An 18,848-nucleotide genomic window follows, 5' to 3' on the forward strand; every position below is an offset into this window, starting at 1 on the left:
ATAAAATTTAGCTCTGGATTCAAACATAAAATTATTGGTTAATGCTCTTCTACTATCATTTTGTGGCAACACTTCACTTGCTGCATGGTTGTAGTCATCATTGACTGGCCTTACCTCATAATCTCATTACAAGGCTTTAATGAGCTTAGTTCAGACAGAAGACTTGGTGTCGATTATTAGGGTAAGCCCTGCTAAAACAGTTATCTGGACTTATTAGTAAGTTTGACTGAAAAAGTTCAGGAATCTGTTAAACAGTAGAACTGAATGCATGCACTGACTTAATTTAGGCATGGATTCTGAAAGCTGTTTACCCTCGTATACCAAAACTGTGGCGGAAGAAACACTCAAACTGAATTTAGAGGAAAAATACAAGCTGGAATTCCAGAGGCATGAGTGTGCTTTGTGTGGGTTGACCAGCTAACCCACTTCAGAGAAGCAGTCTTTGCCAAAACTTGGAACTCTTAAAGATTTTTAAGATAGCACTCTTACTATTTGGGATCCTCTGAGCAAGTGCAGTGCTTATCACTTTTGTAAATACAGCTTTCCTGCCATACTTGCCAAGTTACATTGGAAACCTAGATTAAAGTGGTAAGCTTGAAGTAGGTTCCAAAGAGGGGTAGGTAGCAGCATGTTTAAGGTCTTGAGACCTGTGTTTTGTGGCACAGCTTGTAAGGCCAGAAGACTGTTAAGGGCCATTTATTGTGTATGCTCTCTGTATTATGATCTTCTAGTGGAAAGAATTGTTTGAAAGGAGTTCGTTTTTGTTCTTAAACCTTTTGTGGCTGTCCAGGCCACAGTCTCCCTGCTTTTCAGGTTTTTATTCAGGCTATCCAGGGAACAGCCGGAAGAGTGGTAGGAAATGGGAAGAGTCACCAAAGAATGGTAATAAATGGAGGAGGAAAATAATGCAGCTACTTGCCTATTTTTTCTAGCCTGAGTATACACAACAGATCAGGTACAGAAATGAGGATTGCTAGGACTGTCTTAGCAGCCTTTAGCTAGGAGGATAAAGAGCTTTAAATGAGATGAGGCAGATGTGGAAAAGGCAGTGGATTAAACTAAAGAGAGCCTAATGCCCAGTAGCAACACACTGCAAATGCGTGCTGTGCCTGCTTCGTGCAGAAGGTGGCTACGAAGATGTTGCAGTAAGACCACAGTTGTTTTGGAGAGCTAGAGAGATTTCTTTGTGGAATAAACATAAAGGGCAGAAGACTATCCCTCACAAAAACTAGACTGGATTAATGCGTGTAATATACCCAGTCACGTTCCTGAGCCAGCCAGCAAGTAACGTGCAGAACTGAATGTATCTTCTTGCTGCTGGAAAGCAGATACTAATCTGCTCAGCTACGTTTTATAGCTGGATCCTGTGAACTGTAGTATGATGTACCGAGTATTTGGTACTCATTAATTTGTAATGACATCTAGCACTTCATCAGTATGCTTTTTTGAAATGCCCCTGACATATCAAAGTATTGTAGAGACAGAGATTAATGGAGAACAGTACTGGTACCAAAACTTTAAATAGAGGCTGTGATGAAGCCTCTTAGTTCTTTGCTTCTTAGTCCTAGGCAGGAATTACTTCTAGGAACTAGAAGAAAAAATTTAATTTCGTTTGAGCGTGACCGCTGAAGAGCGACAGTATGGTACAGTTACATTTCTCTGAGTGCATTCTATGTATCTCATGACAAATGTAAAAATGAGCTTACTCCCATGGTATGAATATCTTCTTTAAAAGTGTTTGGTGACTGTGCTCTGCTGCCTTTCTGCAGCTGCCTGTAAAGGCTGAGCTGCAGGACACTTTCGCCACGGCTTTGAGGTGGGTGGAGGGAGGTGCTGTCCCTGGAGTGGGTCTGAAATAAATTCTGAAAGAAAGGTGAAATATATATGAAGTGTTTTATTGACAACCACAAGGTGTCAGTATTGGTAGGCATATGTATATATTTAGAAGAGTCTTTACACAAGCTGTAAAATCTGCCTAGCCTCTGTTACTTCAGGAAAGGATATCATGTTCCTTGAGTGGTGGCTTTCTGACTCATCCGAAATGGTGTTCCTTCCTATCTGCTCCATCGTGCAGCTGAGCCATTCTGTTTCTCAAGGTGATTTTTATTATTTACAGCATGATCAAGTACCATAACACAGGTACTGTACTGCCAGTATTAACTGTTATGTCTTACGCTTACAAGCTCATCCCTCAGTGATTCTGATAGCTGCTTTTTCAAGGTTTTAGATAATACTACTTCTGTGTGGTAACTTTCTGTTCCTTTCTAAAAACACTTTTAAAATACCCATTCATCCAGTTGTACTTCATGGAAAGGAAAGGAAGTAGGAACTATCTGTTGAATTCTGAATGTGTTGGTACTTTTTTTTGTGTTGCAGATTTAAGCAGGTTGCACATTGAAGCTGCTCACTTCTCTAGTGCAGTTATCTTTATAAACTACTCTGAAAAGAAGTTAAGAAGTTTAAAAAACTTCTTAATCTTTCTTTTTGGAATTAAAAGGAAGTTGGACCTATCCTGTTTACCTGTCTGTGAGATAATTCAAACCCTCATTACAGTAGCTATCCTTATGACGCTATGTCTCTGGCTGCCAGAGTCTAATAGCACATTTTTTTGGTTATGTATGATGTCTGGGAAGGCCTCTATCACTGTCGAGTCCTGAGATCTGGGCTCTATCATCACTAGTCTCTTTTTATGCAGTGTACTTCCAGGAACAGCCCTGTGATGACTTCTTCCTAGTAGTATTAATTTATGATGTTTTTGGAGGGCTCTGAATGTATATACAAGTAGAGAAGAGACACTTGTATCTCACTCCTAGTGCTATCAGTACTGATTGAGTTATTGCTTGGGCCTCTTGATTCTGACTTACTCCTCCAGAGTATTCCATAATTTGTGTTGCGGATGATTCCCCTCTGTCCTCTCATTTTTTCAAAAGCTGTGCATAACTTGCTGAACAAGGACAATGTGGGACTGTTGCTGAAGGGGGAGACACTGAGAGCGGACATAGATAAAGCTGAGGTAGCCAATGCTGCCTTTGCCCCAATCTTGACGAACAGGGTCTCTCAAGCCTCGCTGATTAATGCAAAGGTACAAGAAGCGCTGCAAGCAGTGAATGAGGATGGAGTCAGGGGTTACTTGAGAGCTCTCAACACGTACAAATTCCTGGGACATGCCAGGCTGCGTCCGAGGGGAGTCGGGGAACCAGCCGATGTCCTGGGAAGGCCGCTCTGTCATCTTTGAAAAGTCGTGGAGATTCGGGAAATTGCTGGTGACTGGATGAAAGCAGATGCTGTGCTTATCTCTAAGAGAGGCCTGAGGAACAAGCTAGGGAATATAGGCTGTCAGCTGTGCTTTAGTGCCTGGGAAAATCATGCAGCCAGCCCTCTCAGAACAACTTTCTGGGCATATGAATAGGAGAAGGTGATTGAGAAGAGTCAGCATGAATTTACCAAGGGTAAATCGCACCTGACCCACATGATTGCCTTCTATGATGAAATGACTGGATTTGTGGGTATAAAGTGTGTGTGGGGGAGAGCAGTAGGTGTTATTTACCTCAGCTCAGTGAGGCTTTTGCCACTTTCTCTCGTGATTTTTGTATTGAATGTAGGACCTTGTGGTTTGGGTGGATGGACAGCCAGATGGGTTAAAAAAGAAAAAATTGCCTGAGTGGCTGGGCTCAGAAGGTAGTGGTTAATGGATTGGCCTCCAGGTAGAGTACAGTAACAAGTAGGGATCTATCCTGCAACCTATCCTGTTAAACACCCTTATCAATGACCTAGCGGAGACGACAGACTGCGCTCTCATCATGTTTGCAGAGGACACCAAGATGGGGGGGACCAGATGATACACTCGAGAGCAGGGCTGCCATCCAGAGGGACCTAGGCAGGCTGGAGGAAGGGGTCAGGCATGCCCCTTAGAAATTCAGCAAGGACAAATGCAGAGCCCTGCACCTGGGAAGGAAGAGTTCCCCACAACGATACAGGCTGAGGACCCACTAGCTGAAAAGGACTGGGGATCTTGCTAGGTGGCAAGCTGAATGAGAGCCTGCAGTGCACCCTGGCAGCAAAGAAGGCCAGCAGCATTCTGGCTGTTGTGTCTGCAAGGCAAATTACCGATGACTCTCATTTTGATACTTCTTGGTTTCTGAAGAGCTGGCAAAATAGATAAGAATTTGTCCTGAGGCCAAATTGGAATAACCTTAGGTGCATGTCAAGGTCTAACATACCAAAACATTTTCGCCTGGCCTGTGACAAGCAACCATCATGTGTTGTTCTTAGTTCTCTATATGTCGTCATACACCTAATCAACTGGAACAATAACTGAAGCATATCTGTAGCTTGAGCTCTGAAAGGTGTGACTCCTGCACTTGATCACAGGTATTGTTTGTGATGTACCAAATCACTGTTCAGCCTTGTATCTGAAGTCGATGTGGGCCCTAAAGAATGTTTGAGAGCACTTTTATCAGTTAAAGAAGCTTAAGGCTTCAGCTCAACAGAGTGCTTGCGATTGTGCCAAATCCTGACTTCAGAAGGACTGCAGTAAAGCCCTCATGCACACATGGAAGGATTTAGTTATACTGGACTGTGGCAGTTGTACAGGACGCACGAGGTTTGGATCACTGGTTCAGATTCATTCATGATCTAGAAAAAAAGGAACTAGTAACTGTGAGTGGTGGCTTGTGCACCTGATGTGTTTTGGGGGGAAAATCAGCTAACTTCATTATAGCATTTAACAGATACAAAACTATTTCTGTCAACAGAAATAAACTGTGTTTATTGGCCAGAAATAGGTTGTCAAATGGAATAACAAAGAAATAAACAGTTGTGTTTTGCAACTCAGTTTCAAAACTTCTAAGAGAGCTGTGGACCATGAATATTATAGCTTGTCTGTCAAAGAACAGGGTATTTTGGTCTTCAAATTGTGGGCTGCTGCTTATGAACTAGAAATCAATACATTTAAAAGCTGTCAGTTGAGTTTCCAACTGATCACCTACTAAAAGGTCCTACTACTTGATACCCAGATACGGGTCCTGTACAGTCAATGTCCTGGATAAGAGTAAGTCTCTCTTATGAATTAAGTTTTAGACGCTAATGAAGGATTTTGCAATTCAAATCTCTTTTCAGCCAGAGCAGGGTTAAGTTGAAAGAAGTGAATTTTGTTCTGTATCTGTTCAGAATGATGTTAAAAAGCTAGAAGGTGTAATTGCAGTAAATATGTTTTCCAGCATGAAACCTGTAATTCTGTTTTACAGAAAAACTTGCGATGTGGTAGGACTGACAGATGTGTGGAGTTTATAGGTGCTTTTTATCAGTTCTTCCAAAGATGGCACTTGTTTGAGGTGTGGTGGCCAAAATCATCTTTGACTTGTGTTTGCGTTGACAAAGTACCGCAGTAGAGGGGGGGGCTCGAAAGTAGGTGTGTATGTGTTTGTGTATGTGTGTATGCAAGCGTGTCTTGGATTTCATTGTAAAATCTGAAATTGGCTTTTTTCTTGATATCTTTACATACTTCAAGTTCAGCTGTTATATTACATTTTAAAAATAATCCCAGTTTACCATGAAATTAAAACAAACTAACTTATTTTGTAAACATGAAAAATTCATTTTTAGAAAGGTAAGTTGGTTAGTTCGCTTTGGCTTTTTTCTTTCCAGTTCTTGACATAAAAAGCCTGGGAGGGATCCTGCTTTAATGCTTCTAATATTGGATTTTGTCTCTAGCAAGGTGTACGGTTGCTTAAAAATTCCCATATTAGAATCAGAAGCCAGCCAGTGACAGTCCTTATTACTGCACTACTCTAAGGATAGGTCTGCCTTAGTATCTAATTTATCTTCTAATTTGTCTGTAACAGTTAGAGAAATCTGCAAGAGCTGCAGTAGTTGTATTCAGGAATACAATCACAGGAAGTAGTAAGAGTTTGATTCTGAACCACAGAGCTGGCAGGATCTGTGAAGGAATAGCAGATAATACAGGATGGAGATTTAAAGTGTCTTTTGGCTGTGAGATACGAGGGATTGATGTACTGGGATTGATGTACTGGGATTGATGTACTGGGATTGATGCAGTAATTCCTGTGGAACCCCCTAGTGCCACAGAACATCAGTCTGGGATCTCCAGTGGCGCTAGTGCCAGTTTCACCGCAAGCTGCCGTTGTGACAGGTTCCTGGTCCGAGACCTTTTCTGCAGCAGTGAAAGAACTACAAGCTAACCAGAATCAAATAACAAAACTAGTACGATACTACAGATAGCCAAAAACTTAATGACCTTTAATGGCTGCCTTGCTGCAGTACCAGTTATTAAAAATTCTCTGTGCTGATTGTGTTCAGTTCTTAATACCTCAGTCAGTCTAATGAGCGTGCCATGGTTGTGGTAGTCCTGTAGCCAGGTGATGCAACTGCGTGACTGTTGAACTCTTTACGCTTTCTACTAACAGTTGCCAGAAATGGAATTGATACTTTAAGAGTGTATAGTTGAAGCAATGTCTGTCTACACTTGCAATTGTAATTACTTTAACAGAGGTCATGAGGGCATAGTTCACTAGGTTACTGATCCTTCAATCATAAATTCTTGGTGAGTTTTTCTTTTCTCTCCTTTGAAGAGGAGGCTATAGGGGGAAAGGATTTAAGAATGCTCTGAACATTCAGCGTCTGAGAGGGTTCAGCCAGGCAGTGCTTCAAGCTTGTGCCCTCTCTTTGCTGGAACCTATCTTTCTGTTTTAATCTCAGTATTGCTAAATGACATCCTAGATACTCATTTGCCTCCCTATGTGGAACTTGCTCAGAATAGCTAGGACATTATCTGGTTTAATATTTTTGGAAAACCGCATGTATAAATCAGCCATTTACTGCTGGCGCGCGTGGGGAAAGTACTCAGCAGTCTTGGGGAGTGAAAGAGCAGAACAGGGTACAGAACAGTAACTTTATTTGACAGGGGTCAGCTCAAAGGAGTATGCCTCGTTGTTTACTGTATTATGCATATATGCGTGCACAGATGTTCCTTTGCAGTTGCAAAAGGGCTGTGTGCTTCAACATAGCTATAACGAAGTCAGTTATTTTTTCTGATGCTTAGATTTTTACTTCTGTGCCAGAATCTGGATCACTGTGGGCATAGCAACTATTTAATCTATGCCTTAAAAAAAAAAAAAAAAAAACCAACCTTTTTTGTTTGAACCCGAAGTTCTGTTGCTAAAGCTAGGAACTTAACAAATGGGTGGTTAGAAGTGCAAATGCCAGGATGGCAGTCCAGAGGATGAGTGTAATATGAAAATTCCCCAGCAGATGGGGACTGAAATCAAATTTTTTATTTATTTATTTATTTATTTATTTTGGTAAAGAATAAAGGTGACTTCAGCCCCCCTTTCAGTCTTCTCTTCATAGTCTCTAGAGCTGAAGTCTGATATACCTACTAGCCTTCTAGATTTCAGTGGTTTTTTGGGGTCTTGCATTATTTACCTGACTTTTTCTGTGTTGCTGCCTGCTGCAATTATGCATGTTTTTTCTTCGCTTCTCCTGTGTCATCTCTTACATCTTTTGCCTTCCTCCTCCCAACAAGCATAAAATCATCCTGAGAGCTCCAGTGTGTAGCCTAGTGTTACACATCCTTCCTTACCTTCCACAGTGTCTTTTTTATTGAAAGAATTGCCCTGTTTTGGCCTCTTGCACAGTGGTACAGTAGAGCTGCCCCCATGCATGGCCAAGCCACCTAGCCTCCACAGTTGACAAGGATGCTGTACGTAACCCTCTCTGAATCAATGCCAGGTTCTGCACCTATGGGTGATTTTTGCATTCTCAGTGAATGAGAATGCAGGCTTTGCCCTGTTCTCCGAAATACAAGTGGGGAAAAATCTGATGCAAAGGCTTATTTTAGAAATACAACAATGTGAATATTAAGATTTAATAAAAAGGATGCTGGTGCACTTCCTATATAGAGACAAGGTTTGAAGAGGTTTGGACTGAGTTCCTAGTTCTGATTAGATATGTTGACTTACTTTTTCTTCTGAAGTGACTTATAAAAATCTACCTCTCATGTCTCTTCTGTTCATCTGGTCCATATGGACTATTAAGGTCTACAAGAGCAAAGCGTTGCATTCTCTAATAACGTGTCCATATAGATTTTTAACACATTTAGGGCCTCTAAGTAATAAATATGTTTTGGAAATACAAAGCCTGTATGCGCCAGGCACCAGACTGGTTAGATGCTTTGTGAAAAATCTGTGCTTTCTCTAACAGAGTTGAACTGCATTCTCTTGGAGGTCTCGCATACTCTGCTGCAATGAGACTAACGCATGTGTTATTGCCCAAGGTAAAAGCCAAGGAGTCTCCCGCAGCCCAGAGGAGGATGATGCTGTTGAATGTAGTATCTGTGTTCTATTTATCAGCTGCTTCCAGTGCTCTCTTGGCTCCTTGTTTCTCTGTGGTCATTTTATTGTAGTTTTAGGTTTATCATCTGCCACTGCTGAGCCCACTGAGGTGATGTTCAGTGACACAGTGGTCAACTTCAACCATATCTTTGGAAACAGCTATAAAACGTAGTAATTTACTCAGGATCCGAGTGAGCTCTACTCAGAGGATTGAACAATTGTGTAGAAGTAGCCTCTCTCCCAAGACTTCTTTTTGGCAAGGTTTTTGCCGTTTGGAGAAAAAAGCAAAATGTAAAATATGGAAAAAAAAAAAAAATCCCTTGCGTTTTGTTAAACAGCTACTGCTGCAGGTAGGGAAAAATCTTATGACAAAAGAGCGCGAGAAGGAGGTGCCATGAGATGGTATGTCTTCCAGCAGAAATTGTGCTGACAAGTTGAACTGAGTGCAAGGGGAAACTTGCAGAAATGTGGGGTTCCTGACAAGATTTAGGAGAGCAGCTTTAGGCGTCACTGCTGCGCTGCTGGCTAGGGGAGAACAGCAGTCTCTGAAAGTAGAGGAGGAGTGGGTATTTCTGACTTGCGATGGTAGGGAACTTGTTACATTTGCATTGCTTATAGAGGAGCTGCTTTGTTACTCTGTTTAAACCTGAAGATAACTTTGATCAAAACAATTTTTATATTTCATACTGAAGGCTGCTGTGGCAATCCATCGGCACAGTCTGGAGCTTGACATACTACAATTTCTGCAAGTCTGGGAAACTAGCAAATATTACAGAGATGAGTAGGGGATGAAAACAGATAATAAACCACAAGACGATTGCGTTAGGACTGTACAAATGGAAAAAAAGCTAACATGCAGTTCTTTCATTAATGTGGTCTGTGAGGAATCTGTAGTATAGATCAACACTCATGCTATTTTGGACTTTCTCTAGGGTTTTAATAATTTTAGTATATTCTAACCACTTAAAAGGAAGAAAGAAGTGGAAGTATCCATGAGCATGGTGCCAGTGAATGTGAATAGGAATAGCGCTTCTCACAGCAAGCCCGGTCTGTGCCGTGCTCCTGGAGCGAAGTGCTGGCTGTATGAGAAGAGCACTGCTTAGTGTGCTTGTTACAAATGTTGGTGGAGTTAGCACTGGTGCTGTTAAATCACACACATCATGTTTCACATGCATCCTGGCCAGGCTGAAAGAAATAGATTTTTGATCCCTGTGCTAGCAGGTCACAGAAAGTACTTTATTTGACTCTACCTTTTAAGCTTTGCTGGCAGCGTTAGGCAGATGTGCCAAAGCAGAAGAGGGCAGTTAGACTAACGGCTTCTCACGGTATCAGAGTCTCCTGCTGAAAATGCTGGAAGCGGCAGTGGCTTGTTTTCATCAGATCTGTAGCAAAAGGGTGTCCAAACTACAGACATTTCTGCACAAAAGAAACTTTCAGTAAAGCAATATAGTACTTCTTGGTGCAGCATGTCCTACTGCTAATGCATCTTATTTTCAACTTGTTGCTGATTCAATTCTTTATTTTCCTGCAGGGATTCCAGGGGAGAAACAGTCTTGAATATTTTTTCTTCTTTGTCTGATCTAATTTGTTTCAGGATTTTCTAAAGTAACTGGTATGATGACAACTAAGAAAAATGCTGTGATGTTAGCATGTGATTTATTTTGATATACCAATCTCATGAAGTAATTGTTTTATTTGAATGTGGAAATATTTAATTCCTTATTTACAAATAAGCAACACTTGAATATTGTTTCACTCAGATGACTAATTTTTTTTACCCAAGTCCAGTCTAAGTCTGTCCTATCTTTAAAGAAACATTAACTGTATTCAGTGAAGTTTGACTAGAGACCAAAGGTCTCATAATGACGAGCTGAGTCCGTATTCCAAATAGGGGCTTATCAGGACTTACACTAATGTGGTATAACCAGCTCCCCAGTCCTAAAGATCCAAATAAAAAAAAAGCAAATATCCTATATTTGTAAAGAGACGGACTTTTAAGCAAACGTGGGCTGTGCTACCTGAAAAAAAGAAGACGCGTTTCTAAACACTTCGCACAGAGATTTTTAGAGGGACAGTGTTGTTCTGTTTAGGTTTAGGACTTGGAGGCATTGCAATGTGTAGGAGATTGGAGTGGGATTCAGGAGAGCGACAGTCAGCGTCTGCCTGTTGTTTCTTGGTTGTTGTCATTATGGTTCAGTTTCCTTTCTGTGAGATGTAGATAATAATGCTGACTTCTTTGCAAAGTGCTTGGAGACCAATGGATGAAAATATTATATCAGAAGCAAACTAAAATCATAATGACTTTTGGAATATTTAAAAGCTGTATTTAGCCTTATTAAAGGAAGTAATAATAATAATGAGCTTTTGTGGCTGTGGCCTGAACAGTGCTTTAAGGTGCAGTTCAAGGCTCATCTGATATGAAGCAAGATCCTAATGATTCACGACTTGAGTACAAGTCCCGGTGGAGAGATTTCTGTAGCAGAAAAGTGAACGCTGTAATCAACTCTGACTAGGACCTTTCTTGGCAGACCGACGCTGCCAAATTCGGGCTGGGTAGCAATAAATTGCTGAGGAGCTTCTGCTGCTGCAGGCGAAGGTCTCGGCTCTGTAGGCAAACAGATGGCTGGTCATGAACATGATGTTTTGTTGGAAAAATTATTGTCTGAGGTTGACCAAAATGTACTCTTAAACCTCGTGTTATTTCAAGAGTACCTAACCTTCCCTCATTCTGTGTTGGTTTTTTTTTTGTTTTTTTTTTTTACTCTCCTAAGTTAAACATGCATGTTAGACATCACCTAGTGACTCAGCAGGTACTACTTCTTCTCGTTTGCAGCATGGTATATACTGACAGGAACACCGTCTATCTGCTTCATCACTGTTGCCAGTTTAATGTCTGCGTTTCAATAGCTCCAGCCAGTATTCCATGCCAGATCATATTTCCTTGGGTAGGAAGGTCACTTGCCAAATGCTAAACACCTAAAAGATAGATAAGCTTGTGCTTTTGCAGTATTCTCTTCAAAACCTTTGCCCAATTAGCACTGGGGTCATTGCTCTTTAGTGCAGTTCTTCAGTGTTTCTAAAGAAGGACTGAAATTTTATTATTTTTAATCAAGAAATCTAGCCCCTCTGTTTCCCTCGGATTAAAGGTGCCCGTTGTGAGAACTTCTCTGAAGCAGGAGATGCCGCTGTATCTGCGTTGTTCAGAGGGAGACTTTTGAAATAGGGAGCAGATGTGTCTCACTTTGGATGTGTGTAGATATGCCCATGCAGAAACACATGTAGGTACATGTCTTGTGGCAATAATAATAAAGTGACTGCATTTGAAAGTGAATCTAATTTGTGTGTGTATGTACACGTGCCCTGGCTTTCCCGTCAAAGCTCTGTGGAAAATTTCAAGTTCCTGGTAACAGTGTTAGTAAGTGCACGCCGTTCAGCGAGATGGCAGAAACAGTCAGGGCGCTTGGATAAGAAGGCAGCCCAGCATGAGTTGTAGATACTAACAGTGAGGCATTTGTCTGTGATTATTTGTTGAAGACAGCAGCGTTTATTTTGAATTAATGATAGAAGCAAAAATTTTATAACCAGTTCAGGGTCAGGTGGCAACTTGAAAAAGTGAAATTTCTCCCACTATATGTTGCAAATAGTTCTCATGTCTGTTGTGAGTTATGAGTATAATGCACTTGTTTCAAGATGAGAGAGCTGCCTTTCTAGCTGTTCCACAGATGTTTAAGCAAATGAACGTATTAAAATCCAAATGGTGTGATATAACAACTAATGTGCTTGTTCATTACAAATAAATGATCGGATGAATTAACTAACGCTGGATTCTTAGCATGTGGATCATAATGCAGCCCGTGCTCCCACTTGATGTGAGAGAGAGGTGCCTCAGAGCTTGCGCTGAGCCTGGCAGCTCTCGCCAGCAGCTCCTGGCCTGGCAGGTGGGCTGTCCTGCCGCCAGCCCCAGGGCCTGGCCTGGCTGCCTGCCTCCCACCTGGGTCTCTAAAGCTCCAGGGGAATTGCACCGATCCGGCTGCTGAGGTGGATTGATAACCGCAGCCACCGGCAGCCTGTGCTGGGGCAGGAGGCGCTCGGAGGGTCTGAAGCTGGGGCATGTGGAGCCCTCCCTTGTTGGAGGAAAGAAAGGAGCAGGGAAAGATTTGTGAAACTACTCAGCAGTAAGAGGAAAAAGGTTGGGAGGTGTTTGCATACCCATATTTGGAGACTATTGTCTTTGTGTAGAAAGTAGAGAGACACTTGTGTCCTAAGAGCCAAGTCCAGTGAGTCCTTCTGTCACGTAGAACGTTTTCTGAGAAATGCTTCTAAGAAATTTTTCTGAGCAATCTCAAACCTTTGTTCACCTGCAACGAAGTAGTGCAGTAGTTGCACTTGTTTTTATCCTTGAGGGTCTCATGTAAGAGTGTATGTGCATTGTGGGTCTCTTGAAGCAGTCACACTCAAGTTTTCAAAATACTGGTTTGTCAAAATAATGTTATATTTGGAGCTGGGGGTTGTTCTGTTTTTAATCCCATTGTTTCTTTTTGTTTGTTTCATTGCTCTCCGTTCTGAGAGGCTGTACTTGTGTGAGATTAGGCAGGGTCAGTTTGAAAGCTTTAAAATCCAGTCGTACTGTAGCATGCAAGAGTAGCTCCTGCCCAAGCACAGCAATGTTGAATGCTGTGAACTCCCACGGACGGTGCGTCTGACTGCTGGACCCAAGCGGTTTTGATTCCAGACCCCTTTTTGGGTGGGACTCTGCCCAGCTTCCTACCACAGAAACGCAGCTGTGCAGCCTCCCCCCAGGCACCTGTGAGCACAGCGTGCCCAGCTCCTGGAAGGGGCTGCTAGGTGGTTAAGCTGTAGAGGAGGCTTTAATGGCTTCCATTGCTTTGGTTGAGCTGATCTGGAATATCAGGGGGTTTAGCGAATAACTCTGAGATCTGATGTTGAACCGTTTGGGATATCTAAATTTGTGGGGGGAAGCAAAATCATAAAAGCTTGTTTCAGTGGTCTTTTATTTATGCTGATAGTATAAGAAAACAAAACTATATGGACAAGACAAACTGCGTATACAATGATGTCATCTTCTGTCACAGATTTAATCAATATAGTTGACCTTGTCTTGCTTAAAGCTCCAAACCAGAATTAAGGAGCAGGGGCCTAAGATGCTGACAAGTTGTGTTTTCCGTGCAGTGTGTGCAACTGAGAGCTTGGGTTCCTGTAGCTGAATCGTGTGTGTTTTTGTTAATGTGTCTTGAAGTTTGTTTCTGATGGAGGCTTTGCTGTCTTGCAGTGACTAATCAGGATGATTTTTTTGCTGCTTCATTGCAGAAAATGTTCTTCTGTATAATTGAATAGTTAAGTGAGTATTAAGCAGCTAAGAAAATGGTCAGTTTTTAGTGTATCCACTTACAATTTTCCTAGCGTGAGCACGATTGCACATATGCATGCATGGGTGTTTTTCTTGGTTAAGATTTTGAATAGTAACACTGCAAAGCAGCAACCTTGCTTGATCACCCATCTGTCCTATATAGGTGCCCTGTCCACCGGTGTGTATTTTCAAGGAGCTGTCCTTCTTTTGTGCCAAACATCAGCATTGCTCTGTGTCGTTTGCAGGTGATTAGAACAACTTTCTATTGCCCTGTTTGCAGTTTTAGTGTTTCGGAGCAGCTCTGTCACAGCCAGCATCATGCAGCATCATAGCTGAGAGTAACTGTGTCTGAATAGTGATAGTGCACTGACTGAGGGACTGGGACTTGTTACCCTCTCCTTGCTGGGCACCTGCTTGTTTTCTGCACTGTTTTCATCATACCAAGCTTGAGCAACTTAGCTGTGAATTCTTAATAGATGAATGCAGGATGTGAAACTTAAATTACCTCCTAGGTCACAGTCCTGTCCTTTGTATGTAACCCTAGTCAAACTGTTGGTTTTAACCAAAAGACCCGTTACATTTAAAAAAAAAAAAAAAAAAAAAAAAAAAAGGCATGACAGCTGCATCTCCACAGCTTATACTTTAAAAGGAAAATAAGCCTTCAGTTGTTTGGAAGAACAGATACGGGCAACTGGACTACTGAGTTGGATCCCAAGTGGATGGAGGCAGCCAAAATCCTGAAGACCAGTGTGTCAGGTTCATCTCTGTACTTGGGGTTTCGGAGAACCTAAGCTGGTTAGGCTTTGGGCCCAACCCAGACATCTCACTCAATCCATATTGCCACATAGGGCAACTAGATGCATAATGGTAAATTCTGGCTTCCTTTCTGAGGGCTTGTTTCCTAAAACCTTTTAAAAACTAGAAAAGTGTCCTGGAGTAGTTCCTGGTAGTTTACACAAACTAAAAAACTGTAAGTTGATCCATTCCTGTAGTAGCACTGAGGACTGGAGCACACTGTGAAAGAACTGTGGTTTGCATAGGCCTTTTTTAGTTTCTGTAATCTCTGTAGCTCTCTGAAACTATTTTTTGTCAAGCACAGGCATTCCTTTTTGAGGGAGGAGACAGCACTGGCTAAAATGGAAAAATGTTGTTGCCAGGTCTTATCAAGTTTGCTAGTGACAGTCACTGAATAACTGTAGTTTGTTGTTCAGTGCTAATAGTTCCTTGTTACAGCATACTTGAAAATCCCATGATTTTCAAGTATCATCTGAGTGGCAGGTATAGTCTCAACACACTATTTTGTTGTCATATGAATACAAGATTTGAATAGTCATGGTGTGAAAGTTGCATAGCAAAACCTTTCCTCCTTATTTGTGGAAAATGAGAAAAAGCACAAGTATAACAGTACAGTCTGTGGAAAACAGGCTGTTTCTAACAACAGTATTTTTTTCCAGGTATCATTCTTCATCATCCAGTGCATCTTTTGCATATTCTTGCATCGTGATTTCATAGACTGTAACAGCCTGTTCATTTTGTTCGCAGAAGTTACATGGAGTGCTGCTTTGAAAGAGCCTACTCAAACTAGTATGTATATACATATGTATATTCATATATTTATATGCACATGCACGCATACATGTAGTATTTCATTTATGTGCTTGTGTGTTTTCACCTGACAAAAGTAATAGTTAGGTGAGGGAATTTGCCTTCTGGAGAATTGCTGTTTCTTCAGTGTATTAAACACGAAAATCATCAGATTTCTAATATCTGAGTAGAAGGAGGATGTGGACTTGCCTAAATGAGCAAAACCCTCCCTTCATCATGTGATTTGGGTTAAACTTGTTGCTGGGAAATGTTGTCACTCATAGTTGCTGCGGAGGGTGCATAATGGGCAGTTAAGCCGCAAGTAAACATTTCGGCTTTACCAAAAGGATAGGCATGAAGCAGCCATTAGTTTCACAGAAGGGAGGAAATTTCTCTCTTCCTGATTGTCAGGTAGTTAAACTGTGTCTTTCCAGAGTGGATATTAATTGGTGAGGTGCTAATTCGGTGAGGACACAGGAACAGTGAAGAGTTTAAAAAACAGAACTGTAAACGTCTGAATCCTCAAAAAGTAAGTGATTTCATAAGAAATTTCTTTCTTGTGTCGCTTGGCTTAAACTAACCCTGAGAAAAAGCATATATCTTTTTATTGACTTAGTTTTCACATTCATGGTTGATAGAGCTTAATTGAATTAATATCTATTGATTTTAATCCAGGGAGTTCTTTAGTGCTGTGATTATCTGAGCATCTGCATGTACTAGTAGGCAGCTTTGTAAGACCCAGTGGTCCAAGCAGTGGGAAATAATCACCGGAACTATCAGCCTATTGTTTCTAGTCCTGGTAAATTAAAACTGCTTTGTTTTTGTAATTTATGCTTTAGTTGACATTGGTAAAGTATCTCTTTCTAAAGGTTTTTCCTTTATGTCTTTGCTTCCATAGTCCACTGCCCTTTGTTTTCTTTTGTCGGATACTTTACAATAAAAGTCACAAAGAATTGAAAGTTGGAGGGTCCCGTGAGCCACCCTGGGACTGAGGTGCCCTGAGGTGGCCTCAAGGGTCCTAAAAGCCACTACTGGGTATGTGAATAAGCCTTTAGGTTAGTTTTGTGTTCCTGTGCACTCCTGCTAGGTTAGTTCCGCTTATCCAGACGAGAGGTTAAGGGGTTGAGGGTTTGGCCCATCCACCGTTGCAAAGTAAAGATTGAAGAAATAAAAATATTGATGGTAGATATCCAAGAGAAAGATGATTTACGTGAGCTAAAGGAATTGAATGATCAGAGAACAACGGGATATCAGATAAACTGGAGATCAGAATACCTCTAAGTGGGAAATAGAAAAGTTTCTGGCTGTGTGCAAGATGAAGCTCTAGGAGGAGGGTTTTTTTTGTCCTTCACTAAGAATGCCTGGAGTTTCAACCTAAAACCACTACGCACATGGTTGCTTGTGAGATGAGGGCCTGGACTTCATTAGACTAAGTCCCTTCCAGTCCTTATTTAGGTATATTTGGGATTTTTTTAGTCATTTGTGCTGGGAGATCTTGCCCTTAGGAGTTGGGGGATGGATCATTTAACTAAACAGAGAGGACAGGGGCATGACTGGAGGATCAGGTGCATGTAGGAAGACAAGGGGTCAAGAGCCACTAACTGGGGTCTGAGAGCTGAGGTTGGCTGGGAATGGCTTGTAAGCAGTCTTCCCCCTGCATGTACATGTGCGCGTGGACATCCCCTGTCACCCTAGGGGCTGACTGCACTGAACTGACACAGCTTTGGGGACCAGCTGTCTCAGCCAAGATACAGTCAAGTCGTTGCACCAGGCTGCCGCACTTGTGGTGTTAAAACAGCTCAGTTATTGGGTGTTCAGGCACCTCCTGGCTCCGCAGCCTGAGCGACCGCACTTCATAAATATGTGGCATTGGGAAGCTGATGGCAAGCAAGTATTTTAAGAGGAGATGCAAGAAACCACCACCTTATGGCTTATCCCTAGGTTGTACACAGACCAGTTTAATAGTAACGTGGAAAGGCAGAGATGCTCTGCCAGTTCTGTTGAACTTGGGAGCAGAGCAAGCAGAGCTCCTGTCTGCAGTTTGTAAGGGTGAGAAATGCTTGTTCGTTTCCGCCTCTAATCCAGAGGCTCGCTGCTCCCGGGCGCAGCCCAGAGCACCCAGCCCCTCGCATCCTTGCTGGGGTAACGCACGTGGGAGCCACCAAAGCCAGCCTGGCTCTCGAGTCCTTCACCTGTCTGCAGGACTTGCCTTCAGCAAGGAGCGACTTCTAAGCTGGACGAACCTGATGTTGGAGCCCTTGCTGGCTGGCAAGCAGCGGCGGCTTGTGGGCCACCATGCTGACTGCAGTGAGCCTGGTGCTGCAGGTGGGAGGTGGGGGCTGCTTACCCAGGCCCTCGAGGCCAGCAGGGCTGGCCGCCTTCCAGCCTTTTGATTTCCGAGGTGCTGCCGGTCCCCTGCAGTTTGCACATGACCTGCTTGGGCTGGGAGCCAGTGGAGACAGGAGGCGGCTTGGCCTGACTGACCTGCCGGCTCTTAGCCGCACGTGGGCTGGGCGCTGGCAGCTCGTTATTTTTGTACAGCCCTGTTGTGCTGTGCTTGTCGGTCATTATAATGTATCAAAATGATTGCTTGGAACCTGCAACGTTCCACACAGCCCTGGGAAGCAGTTTGTTTCGGGGAAAAGCATTTTTGACTTCTGGTGTTTATGACACCTGAGGTGGTGCCTACCATTTCTAGATTCTTAAAATAGGCACTGGATGCCGAAAAGCCATCTATTCTGTTTGCTACTGCTTTCTACTGCATTAGCTACACAGCCATTATTAATGACATGCAAAAAAATGGCATTCACACCACATGCAATAGTATGAAATATTTAAAATGGATGGAAAGAGGTGTTTCAATTGGGCAAAAAAAAAAAATTCCTAGACGAATAAAAATAAATATTTTTAGTAAGTGCTCAGTGCTCAAAAGTGCAATGAGTGCTGAAGCAAATCTTAAAGTAAATGGACCGTCACAACTCCTGCCTGATGAAACGGGGATGGGAGCTTCCCCACTGGAATAAATGGTGCGTCGTCACAAGCTGGAGTCTTGCTGATCCCTGGTCAAGTTTCTGTAGCTCGCTTTAAGGTGCACGTTAATGAGAGGCTCTAGGAGACCTAGGAAGAGCACCTTCCTGCCAAGCCCACCCATACGGTGGGAAACCAGCAGCTGAAATACAGTGTGCAGAGCATTTTTGCAGTGATCCGAGTAGCGCTGAGGGATCCCTTTCTCTCGGTGCGAAGCTTGTAAACCTAATTCTCTCCAGCTGCGGGAGGTTAATCAGACTAGTGTGATTAGGTAAATTGGAGGGGGTGCGCTCTGCCGGGGGCGGGGGTGGGACACGATCTTTGCAGAGCTGATGCGCTGCCCGCCCGCCCGGCGGGTTGGATTCGCCTCGGTCTGCAAGGTGAGGTGTGCAGGAGGCCGGGAGCTGCCGCCGGGCCGGGCGAGGGGTGATGTCAGCGCGATGGAGCCGTATCTGTGGAAACGGGAATAAATAGACAAAAGAGAGCGGAGCGGGCGGCGGCGGCAGGAGGCGCTCAGG

The 18,848-nt window shown here is 42.7% G+C and overlaps 1 protein-coding gene across 1 annotated transcript in view; it reads left to right on the forward strand.

Annotated features, from left to right (window-relative positions):
* The first annotated feature begins 18,681 nt into the window (after positions 1-18,681).
* The window catches only part of TUB (TUB bipartite transcription factor), a 157,555-nt gene continuing 157,388 nt past the window's right edge, over positions 18,682-18,848 (forward strand). Inside the window, exon 1 of the mRNA XM_068944977.1 lies at positions 18,682-18,710. The gene's annotated coding sequence lies outside the window, so the exon portion shown is untranslated. The remainder of the gene's footprint in view (positions 18,711-18,848) is intronic.

Source organism: Struthio camelus, chromosome 5 (assembly GCF_040807025.1).
Source record: "Struthio camelus isolate bStrCam1 chromosome 5, bStrCam1.hap1, whole genome shotgun sequence".
NCBI lineage: Eukaryota > Metazoa > Chordata > Aves > Struthioniformes > Struthionidae > Struthio > Struthio camelus.